General features: G+C 39.3%; 1 protein-coding gene across 35 annotated transcripts in view; it reads left to right on the plus strand.

The window, feature by feature from the left end:
* The window catches only part of ZBTB20 (zinc finger and BTB domain containing 20), a 715034-nt gene that overhangs the window by 568068 nt on the left and 125870 nt on the right, over positions 1 to 21096 (plus strand). For 3 of the 35 annotated variants that reach the window (XM_075906090.2, XM_075906073.2, XM_075906239.2), the window contains one exon: positions 14831 to 14983. The exons of 31 other annotated variants lie outside the window; for them this stretch is intronic. The gene's annotated coding sequence lies outside the window, so the exon portion shown is untranslated. Of the gene's footprint in view, positions 1 to 14055; positions 14244 to 14830; positions 14984 to 21096 lie in introns of those variants that run through there. One more of the 35 variants, XM_075906252.2, reaches the window with a different exon arrangement.

A 21096-nucleotide genomic window follows, 5' to 3' on the forward strand; every position in this document is an offset into this window, starting at 1 on the left:
AGGGATAGTGAGACTTCTTGGTGTCTTTTACATCATATGATTTGGGGTATTGGTCAACCAGAGAGTGATTTATTGAGGTGAATGGATGGAGAAAACAGGAAAAAAATATGAAAGTTAAAATCATTGTTTGCTAATCTGATGGAGATAAATCCCTCCTTGGAGAAGGCGTTGCATCTTTTAAGGCCCACTCTGAAGGATCTGTAAGCCTCTTATATGCCCTAGAAATACAGTAACAGAGTAACAGGCTGGCAAATTCCCTGCTTTCCTATTCACTTACATCGAAACTAGAATTTACAAAACGTCCCCTTTAAAAAAGCCCCACCTAGTGCAACCCCTGCCCATCCCAAGGACAAACAAGCCAAAATCTAGTAAGCGAAGCAGCCTTGGAAGAGACATTCCCAGCTGTAACTACAGCACTTTGCTCCATTCTGTGAGCTTGTTAGAGCTGTCGTATTTTTAATAATACAGATGCATAAATGTAGCCTGCTAGAGACTGAATCTCTTTGCCTCTGCTTCATTCCAAGGAGTTTCCATTGTGTACAGTTCCCTTAGCAGGACAATCTTTATATAAGAACATTGATTTCTTGTGGCAGGAGCAGCAGTGGCCACTGTAAAAATGGTTTCCAGATGGTTGTCATTCTCTGCGCCTCATTTTCACTCACTAATAACTTTCTAAGACTATCACCTTTTGGGCTGCAATTTTGCAGGCTTTGAGTCAATGCAAAGGTGTTTTGTTTTGTTTTTTAAATTAAAAACAAGTTTTATTTTTCAGAAGCTTGAACAAAACTGGTTTGGCTGCATTATAGTGAAGGGCATGTGTGTATAGTGGGGGTGAACAAGAGAGTTATTCCTGTCCCGTTAAAAAAATGACCTTGCCACCTTTCCTTTGAATAGCCTGAGCCACGAAAGGGGCAAAGGTTATGAAAGTTGAAAATATGGTATGGAAATAGCTCACAATGAGGAGTAATGCATGGCCTTGCTTCTGGGGAAATTGTTTTTGCTTTATCTGTTGGTCAATGGCCATTTGAAAATTGGATGCTTGAGTATTCACATATATTTTGTTTTACTAAAGCCTTCTCCATGCATGCATGCATGCATGTAACCTGCTTGGCCATACTGGTTATTTAGGAGCCCTTGTCTCATACTGTTTATATCTTCCAGTGTGTTTTATTTCAGCTTTGCAATTGCCCACCCATTCATCTAGTGTTAAAATTTCTTGCATTTATACTTGGAGCAGAGGACAATGTGAGGAGTACAAACACTGACACAAAACAAGGGGAAATACCTGGGTTCTGTGTGCTAAAATGAGCTCATTAGCGCAGATCTATTCTGAAATCCTAATGTTCCTATTTTCATTAATCTGTTGCCAATAAAGCAATGAAAATACAAATGAAACAGCCATCTCAAGCTGCTGGGTTTCCCGGTACTTGGCAATGTATCGTCCAGTAATAAGTAACAATAATGGGGTTGCCTCCTGAGTTGGTGACTATGAGAGTTGTACATGTTAGTAATAAAGAGTGAGTCAGAAGCCATGCCATAGTTAAGAGTCTATCAATTTTCTGTCTTAAAAATTCAGAAGCGATGACCCACAACAACGCTGTTGTTCTGACAATTCTAGCTTAACTAGAAAAGTCTGTTGCCAGCTAAAACTTGGCAAATTAGATCTGAGGTCAGGAAAGACTTTCATTTTACAAATTTAAAGACCAAAATCTGTTTTAGTATTTCCTAAATGTGAAAACAACCCTCTGACCCTGAAACTGACTGGCTGTGGATTCTGTTTGTGCTTCTCTTAACTAGAAAACAGACTAATATCTTTTGCAATGAAATGCTGCAGTCTGTTAGTCATCGATTCAGAGAATTTAAAGATGGAAAAGAGCTATTAGCTCATCTTGTCCTTCCCTCAGCCGGAGCAAGAATGGGCGTCGTTCATTTTGATGGCAAGTGGAGGGAAGAAGACATTAACCTTTAACTAAAGTTCCAATTAATTTTCATAATGTACACTACTTCTCATGCACTGCTCTGCCTTCTGTGGGTATCATTCAGAGACTCTAGTAATATTTAATAGAAGCATAGCACTTCTACCATATACCAGATCAAACCACACCCCGTCCATCACTTGAAGTTTCAAAGGAATTTGAAAATACACCTGATCAACTGTACTATGTTGTACCCTAAATTTATGTCTTTCCTGAGCCCTAAGGTGGAGCCTCTTCAGCATGAGATATGAGTAACTCATCTTAGTTTACATAACTACTATTTGTCATAAAATTAGCCAGTTTCCCAATGTGGAAGGCCAGTCTGTCATGGTCCATCCCTCCTGCTGCCTTTCTTGCACAGCACCTGACTCTCACCCTTCACCTTGTGGGTAGTGAGTACAGGAGATAGGCCCACATTACCTTTTGCATGAAAGAAAGTGGAATTGCAGTATCTCTGGGCAGGCAAACCTTGGATGGTGGTTCCAGTCTTTAAGAAAGGAGATCAAAGGATGTGCTCCAATGAGAAGAGGTTATGCCATTAGCTGAACTTCAGAATCAGGAGGAAGAATGCAGATTCTATCCCAGCCATTGATAATGGACTGGCTCTTTGCTCTCTCATGAATATGCAAGGGATCATGGGAGTTTCCTAATCTGGTCTACCTTTGTTTTGTAGACCCAGAGAAGGCATATGACCATGTTCCCTGACATGTCTTTTGGGAAATGTTGCACAAGTATGAGATGCCGGGTGCCGCTTTTGCATGGTGTTTGGTCGTTTTATTCTCGGAGTAATGGTTTTGTTTATATCCTGGTCATTAAATCGAGTTCATTCAAGGTGAGTGTTGGACTCTACCAATGGTGTGTCTTCTCTCTGCTACTGTTTCCAATTTTCATGGACTGGATATCAGGGTGTCGCTGAACTGTGGAGTGCATCTGTATGGGGACTTAGAGATGACATCTCTGCTGTTTCCAGATGATGATGTCTTCCTTACTTCTTCAGACTGCACTCTCAACCTTTTCCTGCTGACTGTGAAGCTGGGATGAGACTTAGCAACTCCAAGTCAGGGGTCATGGTCTTTTCCTGGAAGAAAGTGATTGCTCTCTCCAGCTGAGATGGGGAGCAGCTGCCCTTATTGGATGAGTTCAAATATCTAGGGATCTTTTTCATGAGCAATGACAAGCGGGAGTTTGAAATCGACCAGTTGATTGGTGCTGAGCTGGCAGTGAAGCAGGTCATTCTGTGTCCCCATACTCACCTACGGTCATGAACTTTTGGTAATGACTGAAAGGACAAGATCATAGGTACAAGTGGAGAAATGAGGTTTCTCTGTACGGAGGCTGGGCTTACTCTCTGAGATGAGGTGAGGAGGTTGGCTGTTTGGGAGGGCCTCAGCGTATAGCTGTTACTCCTCCAAATTGAAAAGTGCCAGTTTAAGTGATTCAGACACCTGAGGAGGATGTCCCCTGAGAAGCTTCTGTTGGAAATATACCAGGGCAGAGATCCGAAGACCAATTCAGGACACATTGGAGGAATTGTGTCTTCCAGCTGGGGAATGCAATAGGAGGAGCTGGACCCTATTGTGAAGGAAAAGGTGGTCTGTGCGCTCTCCTCTTCATGCTGCTGCCATGATTCTCACCAGGAAAAATGGCATAAAGGAACAAGAAGAAGCCAAAAAATTATCAAATTTTCTAAATTTTGCCTTTGATGGATTTCTCTCCTCTGAAAGTCTCCCCTACTCCACTTGTCCCTTCTGGACTTCCAATTCTTTCAAAGGCCAAACAGCTTTATGGAGACATTCTCTCCAGAAAAGTAGAGAGAGGATTAAGTCTCCTTCCACCAAATAGGAACTATCATTAGAGTTCTCCTGCCCCAAGATCTAAGCACAGTGCACCTACTATGCTCCTGGTCTGTGCTGGTCTAGAAGGAAAAAACACAAGATCAGATGTTTTCTCATGGGAAAGATATATTCAAAATGCTTATAACTTTCCAAGAAATGAGTTCAGGGCCCAGGTTTTCTTATGCTCCAATTCACTGATATCATTTTTCACTTGTCTAATGTCTTCCATCTATAGACTTCAAAGTGCTTCACAAATATTAATGAACTCAGCCTTCCAGCACACATGTGGGGTAGGCAGGTATTATTTTTCTATTTTCTATTTTATACCTGACAAAACTGAGGCACTGAATGAGTCAAACCCTTAATCAGCAAACTACGTAAGCATATGCTTCTTTTAAACATTTTTCAGTCCTGTTGACTCCAATGGGACTGAAGCAGATACTTAAAATTAAGCATATGCTTAATTCTTTTTGCTGAAGAGGAAAGGATTGAAACTTAAACTGTAGTGATGTGCTGAAATGGGGACTTGGTGCATAAATGAACTAAATGAGCCTCATAACACTGCATTAATTAGGTAATATTATTCCTACTTTAGAGATGGGGAAACTAAGGCACTTTATTTGCTGAGGCTTTTGTAATAAGTACTGAAAGGTGCTGCGCATGGAATTAAACTTTATTCTTTTCATTCTCTTTCAAGGTAGCATTACTTGCTCACACCCACAGCTAATCCCTAAGGGGGCATCTACACTGCAGAGCTTAAATTGAAATAAGCTATGCAAATCGAGTTATGTCAATTGCGTAGCTTATTTCGAAATTGGGGGCATCTATACAGCACTTATTTCAAAATAGGGCCCTCTTTCTCCAACTTCCCTTATTCCTCGTACAATGAGGGTTACTGGAGTCGGAGTAAGAAATCCTCCAGCTTGACAGTATTCTGACACTATTTTGAAAAAACTGCCTGCTGTGTACACATGGAATAAGTTATTTCAGAATAGCACTAGTTATTTCGAAATAATGTTGCAGTGTAGATGTACCCTAAAAGATTTAAGTAGACCTTTTGGATATTGATTAGACTTTGGAGACATTGACGATGCTGTTCCACAGAAAAGGCTGCTCTGCCAATTCATACTTTAAAATTATTAATAAAGACATTAAAATGTAAAACTTTATACCTGCTCAGCAGTACACTAGCCTAATATGGGGCAAACACCTATCCACCTGTAGTTAAATCACTTAATCTAGTGCTAATCTATAGATCAAATCAGTTTTTAAAATGAAATAGTTCTGTCACTAGAAATAATTGTTTAAACATATGGGGCTAAATTCAGCAGTGACCTAAATCATACAGTGAGTTACATGTTGGACATAAGTGGGTAAAAAATACAATGTAATGGTAAAATAGTATGAATTCCACTGATATATATCCGTACTCCTGACTTCATCACCCTATACTTTCCTATTTGTTTCTTTTTCTGCTGCATGGACTTTTGCCCCAGCATGCAAGTTCAGCTTGTTTTATGGAACCCCTAATGGCAAATTGGAGCAAGTTTACCCACATACAGTAGAGTCTCAGAGTTATGAATACTTCGAAGTGGAAGTTGTTTGTAACTGAAGTGTTTGTAACTTAACATAATATTAGGGTTGTTGTTTCAAAGGTTTACAACTGAGCATTTACTTATTACTGCTTTGAAACTTTACTATACAAAAGAAAAATGCTGCTTTCTCTTTATATTTTTAGTAGTTTGCATTTAATACAGTACTTTATTATATTTGCTTTTTTATTTTTGTGTGTGTCTGCTGCTGCCTGATTGTGTACTTCTGGTTTCAAATGAGGTGTATGTTTGACCAGTTCATAACTCTGATATTTTATTTTGTGACCTGACATTTAACTTCTACCATGACTAGAGCTCTGCGCAGATACAAAATTTGTACTCACATCCACATCCATATCTGCAAAAATGGGCCACAGATATCCACATCCATATCTGTAGATGCAAGTACCTGCGAATATAAAGCAGATATTTGTTGATTTGCAGGGCTCTAATCATGACTAACCTTACTAATTCATTTGGCTCAGTGGGCCTGATTCTGCTTTCAGTTCCATGATTTATATGCCAAAATAATTCCACTGACCTAAATACAATTGCTGCTGATTCAGTATAATATAAGGGAGAGCAGAATCAGGCTTGATAGGCTTTGCTAATGGCAGGTTTCCACCCTTTCAGTTTAGAAAAATTAATGAACCTATTTGAATAAACGTAACTTCTATTCACCAATCGAAAACAAAACAAAATATATAAGCCAGTAACATTTTCTTCAACCTGCATGAATAAAAAAATCTCCATCATAAAATAAAGTAAGACAAAGAGACTGAAAACTGACATCTGACTTCTGAAAATCCAGGGTAGAAAGTGAAGATGCTTAGTCCTGTGCCGTGTAGTTAGTACCATGTTTGAAGCAGTGTGATGTGGCACTTAAAGCTCTAGGGGACCTGGAGCAAATGTTACAAATGCAACCAAAACTCTCATAACAGTGTATGAGCTGGTGTGTAATGGCCTCAGGAAATCCCCCTGGCTATACAGGTCCTTTTTAACTGCTACATTGGTTGACTCAAAGGAAAACCTCACATCACCTCTTGACCAGAAATGAGTATACATAAAGTCTGCAGTGTCGTGTGGTATTCTTTCTTTATTCAGTTAATTATTTCAATTAAATATTTTCCTAACAAGCATGGTCTACTCCTATTTGCCATTCTCGTGCTTCAAGCTTATAAAGCCCAATCCTGCAAATACTTGTTATCAGGCATTGTGCTTCCTTGGGAGCCAGATCCTCAGCTGATGCAAATTGGCGTAGCTCCTTGATTTCAGGAAAACGATACTGATATTCACCAACTGGCCATGTGACTCATTGATTTTAATGGGATTTGACCAGTCGTGGTTGTAATATTGCAATTGATTCTGTGTGTTTACAGGCTCAGGAGTGTGTTATTTGCAACAAAAAGCAAATCTGCTTGACATTTGATTTTGTTTTTCACATTTCATCGCAAACTTCAAAATGATTTGCATTTGCCAAAAAATTGAGCCACATTTCACACATTTTTCACTCAAAATAGACCCTTAGGAAAAACTGACATATTAAACACCAGCAAGAAAATGAATGTATGGACATATGGCTCTTCTTCCTGAACTTTGTGAAGAGGTCAGATAGCACTCACATCTTAAAAGATTCTTTATTCTGTTACTAACATGGTCTTATGTAATACCATAGCACTGATGGCACTTTCTCCAATCCTACTAAAGCTAGACTCATTCATGGTTTGGAAAGTAGTGGTGTTTTTGCCCACAGTTTATCCTTTAATTTAAGAAGAAAGTGTTACAAAATGTCCCCAGCTGACTGACCCCAGGCTCTGCTCAGCACTGCTGCTTTGAAACCTTGTTTCAAAGCGACAGCGCCACACAGCTGATCCTGGGATCACCAATGCAGCGCTGCTGCATTGAAGTGCTCCCTTCCCCCTTTCCCCTCTCCCCCCATTTGTCCCTCTGTCTGATAGAGGCAGCAAGGGGGGCAGAATCAACTGGTCAACTGACTATCTGATACACATTTGCTTATCGGATAGTAGACTAGTCCTTGGCATCCTTACACTTCACATTGCCAACATGATTCAATGAGATCTACATGTAAATGAGAATCTTGTCCTTATATAATAGAACTGTAAAAAGTTCTACCGTAGTGGCTGTAATTATGGCTCTGTCCTACAATTGATTGAGTGTAGATAGATCCATCATTGAGCATAATTCTTAATTACATGAAAGCCCCTTTATGCCTCTCCTGTGCAGAACATATGTAAGGGCTTTATACTCTGCTCCCAGCTCCCAGTGTAGGGGATGGGTTGTTGACATATCAAGGCATAGAATCACAGAATATTGGAACTGGAAAGGACTTCAGGAGGTTGTCAAGTCCAGGCCCCTGCACTCACAGCAGGACCAAGCACTATCTAGATCATCCCGTACAGATGTCTATCCTGCTCTTAAATATCTCCAATGATGGTGATTCCACAGTCTCTTTAGGCAATTTATTCTGGTGCTTAACCACCCCAACAGTTAGAAAATTTTTCCTAATGTGCATGATCAGAATACACTGCACCATGGCTATTCTCTACTTCCCTGTCACTCTAAGGAGCTATTAGAAGTAAAGTTTAATGCAGAGCAGCCTTGAATCTATTTAATTTAAACTACAGGCTATACATGATTCTTTGTGGTCCCAAAATACAATGGGTGAATCCTGGCATCAGTGAAGACAGTGCAAGTTTTACCACTTACTTCGCTGTGGCCAGGATTTCATCCAAAAAAAAAAGAAAAGATGTCTTGAAGTGCTGTAAAGCCTTCTTAACACTCCTTTCTCACTTCTTTTCTTGCCAAAAGGATAAATTAGCTGAAAATCAGGTCCAGAGAGAAAGAGAAAATAAGTAATTTGCTCAAGGATAAATAACAAGTCACTATGAGAGAAAATATGATTCCAGGAGTGCCTGCCTCAAAGTCCTCTCTTGTGCTGTGATCTGTAGACATGCTGTCTCTCTACTTTTATTATAGAGATTAAAATATTTTGCAAGACAGCTAGGGGCAACCTTATAAGGGAGAGTGAGTAGCATGTGGTATCCTCAAACTTACTAAAAGTTCCAACCTTCTGTCCTAACTGAAACTTATTAAAATAACTGCAATCTATATTCAGTGGAAAGAACTAGAAAAGCCACGAGGCGTACAGCTAGTTCGGATTAGAAGCCTAATCCGAACTAGCTACTCCGTGCCGCGTGTAGCTGCGCGGCACGGGGTTCGAACTAGCCGGCCAGCTTCATGCAAATGAAGCCCGGGAAATTCAAATCCCGGGCTTCATTTGCAACTGCGGATGACTACATTACCCCCGCTAGTTCGAACTAGCGGGGTAATGTAGACATATCCAAAGTCACTGAAAAGATGGTACTTACTTGTTCATAGAGACTCTTAAGTAAAAAAATTAAGTTAATCTAACATACTATGCTGTTTAACCATTTTACATTTTGATTAAAAAATAAAGTATATTGTACTGATAATGGTACCTCTATTTTAAAACATCAAAATTTAAAAATGGATTGTGAGGAGGTGATAGGTAAGAAAGGAAGCCAATGATTTCACTGTCTAAACATCTTTCCATGCCTTACTTGAGGCACAGAGTGCAGTATTAAGTATCTTTTTAAATTCTACCCTGAACAGTGACTATAAAAATGGAAACTTACCGAATTTGTGTGTGTGTGTGTGTGTGTGAGTCAGATCTGCTTATTTTAATTATAGAAATAAGTTTTTACTGATTTTTTGACCCTATGCAGCTGAGAGAAGAAAATGAGCAACAATCTATTCCTTGTTGTGTCTCATCAACTAGATTGTTTACAGAGTCTCTATAGGCTGAACTTTTGAAAACCAATTGAAGGCAATAGGACTGCAGTGATGTTTCTGAGGACATAATTTGGCCTTCAGGATTTTATTATTGCTGATCATGTCAAGAAGGGGAAAAAAGACTTGATTCTTAGATCCCAGAGTGAGTTTGCAGTGCTAGCAATTGAAGAAAGCTTAATTTACCAGGAAAAATAAGCACATTTGATTTGGAGTCACTAAGAGACAATAAACGTGGAACACTGATTATGCCATTTTAATTGAGTCACTTTTCAGCATAGAACCACTCCATAAGATTGGAGAAGATGAAGCAAAAGGCTACCCCGGCTATTTTAAGGAATGAAGGCAAATTCCTATGAGGAAGTGCTTCGGGAGTTGAACACAACCAGTACCAGATGCTTCAAGAACAGGTGCTGGAAAGCAGATCCAATTATGGTACACTAGGGGGTAAGCTTGGGAAGTCTATACTTAGGGTAAAGATGTAAGAATGAACCTGTTTATTGTGCACAACAAGGGTAAATTCCTTGTAATCAGAATCTAAAGTTAAGACAAAAGAGATTTAGGTTTGATAGCAAAGTTATTAGACAAGATATCTACATGGAGTCACCTAACTTTTTTGGTAATGTCTACCTATAGAAAGGGGAGTGAGTATACAGTGGACAGACCTTCAGGTCTTCCTGAACAAAAGATTCCTATTGTTTAGAAAGTTATCCCTATCCACACCCTCTCCAACAGATTGTGCAAAGTTAGACCTCTTCTCTGAATAAAAATCACATTGCATAACCTTAGAGCTCTTTATATCTGAAACGGCAAGTGAAGTCTAAAAGAATAAATTTAAACAAATTGTCCTGAGAGAATATAGTTACACTACTTTTGTCAGGTAGACAGATTTCTTAACCTGCTCATTTTATTTCTTAACTTTCCTTCATTACAAAGCACTTCACTCTTTTTAGAACTAAATTTTCCTCTGTACCACACAGACCTGGTGATTTCCCGTTAATGTGAACTGACATGTGAAATGCTAAACGTCATCAGTGGGCTTACACAAAAGTTATATGTCTTAAAGAAGTGAATGCTGTCATTTCCAGCTCTTTCCTACCCTTCTATTTTTATTGCAGCCCTAGTTATGGGTCATACTTGTAACACATTAGAGAGTTGGCAGGTTTAGAGCTATGCTAACGGTGGCTTTTCCTTGTATAAATCCTGCTCTTTGCTAACAGGAAACCTATTGGCAATGTTCGTATGCGAATTGCTTTCCTATATTATATACTTATTCTGTACCTATAGAATGCATACCATGCATTAGGACTTCCCAAATCCGCCATTGTAGTTCACTTGTTTCATTAGTATGGAAACAGCAAATATTACTCAGCCTGATACATTCAGTTTTTTGGCTAAAACTCTGAGGCATCTTCAAAAATTTCTATGAAGGAAGAATGAGAGTGATAGAAACACTGGATTAATAACTGTGGTAAAATCTTCTGAGTGGAAGGTGTTGATCAATTCTAGACCCATTCTTGAACTCTTCCATTTATACTTCATATCTACCCTCAATTATACAGGTGAAATTCTGATTGAAATCAGTGGCTGTTTGACCAGTGTAACTCAGGGTGGAATCAGACCCACTGAAAGCAGCACCTTTAGGGCTGTTTTCTACACTAGGGACTATAGGAGATTCAGGAGCTCATTATCTGCTAATGAAATACCTGTCTTGCAGGACAAATTCACCTAGGGTGACATCCTGGACCCACTGAAATCAATGGTAAATTTCCCATTGACTTCAAAAGGCCTGGGATTTTAACCATAGCATCTAGTACAAAGACAGTGAACCAAGAATTCAATTAATCAGGTTCCACTGAATCTTTTGGGGAAAAAAAATATTCAGCCATTTGTGACAATGACTTGAGGGGAAAATATGGTGTTCTACCAATGTTAAAAGTCTCACAAATATTTCTTTTAGACACTTTGGTGCCTCCATGCTTTGAAGCAATGTGCTGCATTTGACTGGGGATAGTGGGAGAGAAAGTGTGTCCAGAGGCCAGGGATGCTCCTTTTCTTTTCCCTGTGCAAGTCCTTCCGAATATGAACAAATTATAATATATGTTCCTGTTCCGTAGAGGTTTATTAGAGACTGGCAGATGAACTAAAATCCAAACATTCCATTGGAATGGTGCACGCACCATCCGTACTGAGCTCTGTACTAAGCACATTGAGCATAGTCCACCCCTACTGATAGTGATGGACATGGTCAAACCAAGGGCCGAACGTTACTTTTCCTATAAATTCTCCTCCTGGCTGCCAATGGCAGCAGACATCAGAAGTGAGTGCAAGGAAACTGCCTTTCATGTGCTCTCAGTCTCAATGTAGAAGGAAGCATGGATGGGAAGTAGGAAGCAGACTGGTTTGAATAGGGAAGGGTGAGGATGGGGATAGTTTGCAGAAGTGGGGGTAGTAGAATTAGGGACAGAAAGAGGCTGGCAGGATATGACAGCAGGAATGGAGGGGAGCAGTAGCAGGAGTGGAAGGGGATAGGTTTCAGAGAAGCAAAAGGACAGGGGGAATGGCATGGATTTGCTTAGGGCATAGGAGCTGAATAGGAAACAGAAGGGAATATGGAAATCACAAGAGCCAAGACTGTGTGGTACAAGTTGGGCACAAGAGACAAGTTGGGGATGGAGGCAAGTGGGTCTGTAACTATTAAAGTGCCCTCTCTTCAGCACCTGGAATTGGACCCCAGATTCCTGAGTTCCAGCATTCTTCTTCTGGCAGCAGATAGGTGTGAAACCCACTTTCTCATCTCTCTTTCATAGCTGGTGCGCTTTGTGCGTTCAACTGCTATGCGTTCAACTGCTAGCAGTAACTATGACAGATCAAGTGCTCGAATTCTGTTCTCTGACTCTACGTCTTCCACCCATGTCAGGATTGTAGGGTTACACATAGTGGAATTTGATCATTTTTTACAAAATTAGGAAATTATATTTTTTTAAATTCATTAAAATAAGATTGAGTTCTTGACTTTGCAACATTAAACATTATGAAATGCCACTATTAATGTTGCCTGTGCAAATTTAGTTTGGCCCCTTTGTGCCATTATAATATTGTTTTGTTCCGTAATGATAATATGTAATTGTCTTTGTGATTGCATGTGTACATACTGTTGCTTCCACTGGACCCCTGACTCAGGTGATCGGAACCATGCTGTATCTCATCAGAAATGTGGCACTTCCACCCACCAGGGCCATTTAGCAGCTCATTGGGTTACTAGTTCAGTACTGACCCAAAGAAAAGAGTACAAGTTTGGTGCTTTCTAGACACTTCTTTTCTACAGTGAGGGACCTTCGCCTTTGTGGGGTCTTGACTGCACTGTATTTCTCTGTGATTTTCTTTTGCGCACCTCCAAAATCAAAATGGTTGGAAGCTGCCTCCTCTAACACACGTACGGAAAATGTATTGCATGCAGGGGGTATAGTGTGTTCTAGGTATTCCAAATGGGGTGAGAGCTAGAGAACTAAATCCATAAATTCTACATTATGAATATCTGCTCTACATTACCAATTGTACATCTGCTCTACATCATCTCCCCACATCTATGCAAATGGTGATCTACAGCAGATATTCATAAAGTAGAATTTATGGATTTAGGTCTCCAGCCCTAGCCCCATTTGGAATATCTAGAACACACCATGCCCCCTGCATACAATACATTTTCCATGTGTGTGTTGGGGTGGCAGATTACAACCTTTTTGATAAATGGATATTCTGTGCACATCCTGTCCTGAGGATTAAACATCTGGTAGCAGCAGTGATGTTACCTGCTTCCCCTTCTTTTAGGCAGTGAAGGTAGCAATTCCATATCTGTTAAAAGCAGAGTTTTCAGAAGTGGCATAAATATTTCCCTTGCCTGCCAGACAGTACTTCCACAGCACTGTTTATCACTCTAATTAATCCATTTTAGCAGCTCTTCAGATTGCAACCCGGAGCAGAATGACTAGATTGCTTTGCACCTATTTGTAGTTGGAAATTTTGCCTTTAAGAAGACTCGGTGATATGCTTAGAACTTATCTATCCAGAATACCTGGGCTTGGCTTTCTATCTACAGTATCCATCCATCTACAACTGTTATCTGTGGCATCTCTCTACCCTATTTAGCCACTGATACCAAAGATATACCCACATTGAGTTCCAGAATTGTTTGTGTTTGGTCCATCAATAGAACCTTCTGCGGTATGTTTGAGAGAGAAGGAATCTCCCAGCATTTTAGGGAGGGCCTCTGTATAATGCCATTTGTATTTGTACTTTTTGTTTGGTGGTAAGTTTTACTAGTTACCCTTCGAGGATTTTTCAGGCTAGCTTATCAGAATACACCAACAGTCTTTTTTGTAATATTCACATTTCCCCTTTGGTTCAACTGAGCCCACTGACAGATCATTCAAATTCAATTGTTTTATGTCTAAGCCGAACAGCTAATTAAAGTAGGGATGATTAACCTGACTGGCAGCGTCGCTCTCTCTCTCTCTCTCTCTCTCTCCCGGTCTCTCACTCTCTCGCTTGCTTTCTCTCTCTCTCCCTCCCTCCTGTTCCAATCAGTCTTTTTCTCACACTCTCTCTCTCTCTCTGTCTTTTGCTCTACTGTTTTTTTTTTCTCTCTCTCCTAAACGTGGTCTGCTTGCTGATGGCAGAATGGCACTCGGAGATTTGTGCATTGTGTCTGGTTTCCTACGGGCAGGCTGACCCAGTGCCTCTAGGGACTTATCAATAGACCACTCAGAAGAGACAGAGACAGGAGAAAGGAGGAGGGGTGGGGGGGGGGGAGAGAGAGAGAATCAATATCAAGAATAGAAGGAGCTCCGAAGCCATTTTTTTTTTAAAGAAGTATCAGGACTTGGGAAGAGGGTGACAAAGAAGGTTTTTCAAAGAGGCAGTGGAGGAGGTTCTAATAAATTTGGAAGGAAACAGTTCCCTGTCTTGGGAAAAAAGGAGAACTCCTGGCTGATTAGCATTCACACCAGGTATGAGATGTTCCCTACCCCTTATCACTGTGTCGCCAGCAAGATGGAAAGCTTTTTTTTTTTTTAAGGAGATGGAGCGAGCATTTATTTTGGTATGTTTGTTGTTGGATGGAGGGGGAGAGACTCTGTGGGCATTCGTGTGATGGGAGCAGGAAGAATGGAAGCAGGGCAAAAGAGGGGGGTGGGGAGAAGAGTATGGAGTATGTTACTGTGTCTCCTCTCTTTGTGCACTCCTGGGGGGTTACCCAAGTTCATTTCCAGCAGGTGGATTTAAACGGGGAGTTACTTAACGCTTGACCGCCAGTTTTGAAAAAAAAAAAAAGCTTCCTATATCTATTAAAGGAAGCTCCAATTTTTTTCCCCTCTCTCTCTCTCTCTCTCTCTCTTTTCCCTCTCTTCCTAACCAGACAGCGGGAGGGTTTCTGGCTCTTAGCCAGCCCAAAAGCCTCTAAGTGTTTTGCACTTGTTTCAGGGAGTCGCTGCCCGGGGATTTTTTCAGCATTTTCACTAGAGAACAAAGAGTTCTTTACAAAGGGTAGGGGAAGAGCGAGCTTAATGCCTAAGATATGTTTTTCTATTTTTATTAGGGTGGTTTTTTTCTCCTTAAAGGAAAGCGACAGAAGCAGACTACAGAATATGCAACAGCAACAAAATATATTGAAAGGAGATTCAGTTTCCTTACCCCCAAAATTATATTTTGGAATAAATCAAAGGAGAGATAGAGGGGGTAACGGGATCAAGTGAGTGTAATATGTTGCTCTTTTCTTCTTTTTTAATCTCTCTCTAAATCCAACTGCTGCTTTGCTGACTTTACCTGGCTTTTTTTTTCCACCATAAAAGTTATGCTGTGAGCAGTTTGTTTACTTAAAAAAAACAAAAACAAAAGAAAATAACAAGCAACCAGATTCTCATTGGGGAAATGAGGGCGGATGGGATGGAAAATAAATAAATGAGTGGGGCAGGAATCTTTCACTTTCTGCCACTTAGCAAAAAAGTTAGTAATGGCTTGTGGAAACTGGGTTTCTAAAATACAGATGGGGCACTACGGCAGGCATCCAGGGCCACAGCTTTTTCCTGGCCATCTTTCTAAAAGTCACCTGTCATTGGCAGCCTCAGATGTTTAGTGGGACTCTGGATTTTGTTGAGTTTTTGTTTGCTGGGGGGGCTTGTTTAGGATTTGGAAGGAGGGGGGTTCCTTTGGCTAGATTGGACCTTCTCCAGAGTAGCTACGTTTCATCTATAAATTGTGCTTAGTTCTCTAATGGAGCCACAGATAATGATTGCACAATGGGTTTATATGCGTTATAGGTTTGTATGTGTGTGCATTTTGTGTAATGTGCATATTCTTATGTGCACTTGTACATGTAAAATACATAGGATATCACAAATAGGCACAAACTAATTGTATATTGTGGTAAAGCAGATGCTTATATATTAAATGTATGTGTGTACAATATATAAAATACATTAAATATCATCTATAGTGCCTCCTGTACATTTGTTCAGATGTTTGAGTACACATAGACCGCTGCAAATTCGCACGCTCAAGGAAATGCTGTTTTTAGCCAAACTCTTCCTTCCTTCATTGATTTATATTTTCCTTGTTTTGTCAAATTTCAGATAAAAAACTACATTATTTATCAATTGTGCAGCAAACAAGATGGAAAGCAATATATACACATCCAAAAAAAATCATAAACACAATGTATAGAACTAGATCAAAGGCAGTTCTCATAATTGTTTCTGAATACAAAAAATCATTAGTATTATTTTTTCTTTTATTCATGCTGCATGCCTCTTTCCCAAGAAGTGATCTTTTATAGATAGATACATATGTCCTGCATACATTTATATGACAGTGTTTTGGCAATCCCATTCATTTAATAGGTGTATATTCGGAATTAATGTTTTGAGGGAAGATGAAAGGGCCACGTTCTTCTATAAGTTACAATGTTTTAAGTTCAGAGTAACTTCCTTAGAGTCAGTGGAGGTACTCTGAATTTACAGTGGTGTAATTGAGGGTAGAGCAGGGTCCAAAGTATCTCATGGGCTTCATAGTTGTGTGTGAAATGCCAGAGTAATGAGAAGGGTGGGAGAAAGTGGTGGACACTGCAAGAAGTTTAGTGACCTATTGACAAACAATTAGGAATGTCAATAATTCTCTCCTATTTTGTGGTATTTAAGTCCTCATTTCCTTCTGCATTTGGGAGACTTTTCCTCACATCCTGACTTCTCGTTGTTTTAATGTTTTCTGTGATTTCTTCTCTCCCCCTTCCCAATTTTTTTTTAAATCTAAAAAGGTAAACAAAAACACAGTGAGAAGAAACTTGGTCTTTGAAGTTTCCCATAGGAAGAGATCTCATCCCCTCCCCCCAACATATTTTTATTTTCTTTTTCTGCAATGTGCTACATGAGCATTTTGTGTCTGCAACCCCAGAGGTGGCAACAGAAGGAGCAGGGCATGCAGAACTGTAATCTACATAAGTCCCCCTCAGTCTCTACTGGAAAGCATCTTCTGCCGGCTATCTCTGCTTCCCAAAGTACAGTGAGTGACGATAGCTGTCTTTCTGGGATTCTTCATGGACCTGACCTGAGAGTAACACATTCACAGTAGGAAAGAAAAGGGGGGGGGGGATAGAAAACAAGGAAAGAAAAGCTCTTTGAGCATGAACACACTGGCTCTTTCTTCCTGCAGGCAATCTGCTCCAGCTCCTGGCGACGTGTCCTGCACTATCAGATATCATATGACTCCTTATTTGGACTCCCTTTAGCAGAATGGGCCTGTTAGGATTCTGTTTGTTTTCTTTTTCTTTCATTTCCTTCTCCCTTATTCCCCTCTGTCTGTGTGTGTGTGTGTGTCTGTTGTGCTTTCATTTTCTCAGCTTTTTGTTCCGATGCTTTATTTAAAGACAAAGCATTAAACGGCTGATTATAATCATCTGCCAAAATTTAACTCCACTGTAGATTTTGAAAAAAATACCTCTTTTTGGTTTTACTTCTGTCATTTTTCCCTTTTACTACCTTTATTATTCCTTATATATGTACGCACACACACATACACAAACACACACACACACACACATATATGCATACATACCTCTTTTCTTTCTACTTTAGTGGGATAAGTTAGGAACCACCTGTCTTAATGTAAGCAAGAGAAACACTGGACCTTTGATAGCTGATTCAGACCTGTCCTGCGAGTTTCACTTCATTCAACGTATGTTTCTTTGTAGGTTTGTTTCTATGTATGCATATATGTATACATATAATTGACATGATCTATTTATTGAGTATGAAATCTGCATGGATCATGAACTCCAGACTGAGCTTTTCTGTATCCGTATGAACAACAGTGGAAGTTCAGGCAGAGGCTGTTAGGAAACAAAAATATCTTGCACAGGAAATGCAGAATAAAGTACAGGATATAAATCAGACCAGGGTGTGTATGTTACAATGGAAGTTGCCTGTAACTGAGCATTGATGGCTAATAATTGTGGGGGAGGGGAAGAAAGCCACTGAGAATTAGAGCCGTATGACCATTTGAGCAATCCTTATGGAAACAGCATTTATTGTAGGGACCTTCCTTTTAGCTAAGGGAGATGACTGTGTTCCCCACTTGTGCTGGTTTTAACAGTAAATCACTCATATGCAGATTATTGTTTAATTTTTTTAAAACTCAGTGTATTTAGGTCTATATTGGAGGAGGCTTTAAAAACCAGGTCCTGTCTGCTATAGAGAGTCATTAGAAAACCTGTGGAACTCTTTATAATAAGTGGACATTTTGCCTTGGTTTTCCAGGGCCAAAATATCCTCTCCCCACACTGCTCTACAACCTGCTGTGCACTGGCTGGTTGCCATCCTCAAGTGGAAGGAACATTTGTATTTTGTATATACAGTTAGTATGTTATATTTTGGATAGATGGTACATGTGTGGATAGGCTGTGATATAAGAAATGGGCCACTTTATTATTAGTTTATATTTGAGTCAGCAGATGAACACTTCAAGTCCCATATGTCAGACATATGTCACTAATAACAGACTTTGTTACAGACCAAGAGGTGGCTTCATATCAGTCTTACTCTAAATACAGAAGTCCCTACTTATTTTTTTATCCAGAGCTGACTCTGTTGAATTCAATGTATGTCCAAGTAAAGCAGAAGTGAAAACAAGAGTTTGGACTTAAGGAATAGGCCATTCACTTATAACTGTAAACAGAAAAAATAATGTATATATGCATAAAATCACATAGAATAACATACATGTATAATATACAACACTCAGTCTTTGCGGTAGAGATGCTGTAGCTGTGATTGAAATGGCCCTTCCATTCTTAAACCTTATTTTTCATCACCTCTCTTTCAGCCTCAGTGGTAGTTTTCTAAGAAATATTTCATGTTCTGTCTCAACAGTTTTCTGACAATGTATGTCCCTTTTTTGCAGCCATCTAGGCCTGAATAAAAAAGAACCTTTAGCCACTTAAGACATTTTGAAGATCTGTCTGTCTGTTTCTGTCTTTCTTTCAGCATTTCCTATTTAGGCACATACATGGTCCTGAATTAATAGCTAGGGTTTGTCATGCTGGAAGAAATTTGGTTTTCAAGCAACTGTTATGAACATTTAAAAGTATGTCCTGTTCCTGCATGGTACATTATGTTCTTTGTTGCTTTAAGCACGTACTAATGTTCTGAATAGTCATAGCTGCAAATATTTATTTGCAAGATCATTCTCCTAGCCACCCATGGATCTAGTTGACTTGACAATCAGTAGAGGGATAGATTTATAGCTGAAGACCTTTCTAGAGGTGATGTTAGAAGACTTATAAACCCATCTTACAAGCTTTGACCATATGATCAGGAGGTGCTCTACTTATTCTCTTGATCCTAGAACAACCACTCCCTGAAACTTTTTAACTTGTTTATATGCAGAATAGATTATTAAATTGTGATGTTTATGTAAATCCAAAGAACAATATTGTAGATATATAGGTGCATCATGAGATTGCAGAGTCTAGAAAATTAAAACTGAAGTGACAGTAGCAGAATGTAGTATAGGGCTGCAATGGTCTTCGGCTAAATTCATGACTTGTATAACTCCATTCATGTAACTTGTAGCTACTGAAATTACGCCAGGGTTGTGCTTGGTTCAATGTGACTACTCCCATCTGATTTTTAAAAGCCAAGCAGAGTTGGGCCTGATCGTTATTTGGGTGGGTGATAGCCAAGGGGAAACCAGTTTGTATAACACATGTACTGTATCTTTAGTGCATCAGAGAGTTATTGTTGGGTGGCTTAGGTGACAATAGACAGAGAGTTTTCTTTTAGCATGATAGGTTACACTGCTGCTTTCAGATACCAGAAGTCTGCAGTTAAATTTCTTGGTGAAAACAAGGGTGTACAAGAAAGGATAAGCTCATTTAGTATTTTGCAGAATGTTCCATTCCTCTACTCTATATTTGCCATATCAGGGCAGGTTTTGCAATTTTTGTTTAGTTGTGCCAGATATATTTTACATGTATTTATTAGATGAGTTTATTATTATTATTTATTATTTATTTATTGGCGATATCATATTTTCATCATAAGCACCAATTTTCAGGAGTTTGCCACTTTCACAATAAATAAATAAATCTGTGCTGAAGTGGCTAATATTTGTCGGCTCAGAGGTGAGTATTATTTTGAAAACTAAAAGCATAAAAAATTGTTTGAGTTTTTACTACTGGGCAAACAAAACATTTGTATTTTCTGATTAATTACTGAAATACATTATTTGTCCATTCCTATTGTAATTATTAATGGTTAATAAAATTTTAAGCAACTAATTTCTTTAAGTATGTAAATTTACAATTTTTAATTAAAAAAAATCTATGCAGTGGTTTCTGTAACCACAGTACATCTTCCTCATTGCAGATGCCACTTCTCTTACATCCTCATTTTCAGAAGCCTAGGAAAATATAGGCATCTAACAGGTGCCCCCAGAAACTCAAATCCAAACACTCCTGAACATTTGGAATCATGGAGAATCCAGATCCATATTTTGTGGGTTGAGTGCATCACTGTTGAAAAAGAGAACATTTAATTTCCAGACTTTTGAGCAGTTAAATTTACAATTATAGCATTTAATTTAAGATAAAGTACGTTTCTGGAGTCAGTGTCAGAACAGAACTGGATCCTTTGGATAAGATTTCTCATGGCATTTTCCAAAAACTTCTTTTATGTCAGATGGCATTTACAGTTTTAACGGTTTTGAGAGCAGTAAAAAAATTACTTAGAATATTTTTGAATAGCCTTCATCATATAAGTTGTTCCCTGTTAATCTCAACTACATAGCCCATAAAGCTTGAAGAACTAGAATGAGATACAATTTTTATTCCCTCCCCCCATAAAAAAGTTGTGTGATGATTTGTTTTTCTGATCAGAAAACTGGGAAATACCAAAGAAAATTCCTTGTGCATATGTAGGAAGGTGCCAGAGTCTTCTCCAGCGAGGAAATCAGCTGTTCTTAAATTTTTTCTTTTCTTTTTTTTAAATTTTGTTTGTGACTTTTTCTGGCTTGCTGAAGCATATCCCCATAATCTTCAGAAGCCACAGCAAATTCCCAGTGCCACAACAACACTATACAGCTGGAGAGAGGAAAACAGAGCTGATCAACTGCAGGCTTCCCCACTAATGAAATGAGCCAGCAGGCTGCTCTGTATTTTACGTACTGTACTGTTCCTGCCTATGTGCTGCAGGGCCCCAGGGTGTCAAATATAGGGAATTTTTACCTCTGTAACTAATAACTTTTTCCCCCGGGGTCCAATCTTGCAACTGCTCTATGTATGGAATTCCCTGCATAAAGGTAGTGGGAGAGCTG

Source organism: Pelodiscus sinensis, chromosome 1 (genome assembly GCF_052426305.1).
Source record: "Pelodiscus sinensis isolate ZL-2025 chromosome 1, ASM5242630v1, whole genome shotgun sequence".
NCBI lineage: Eukaryota > Metazoa > Chordata > Testudines > Trionychidae > Pelodiscus > Pelodiscus sinensis.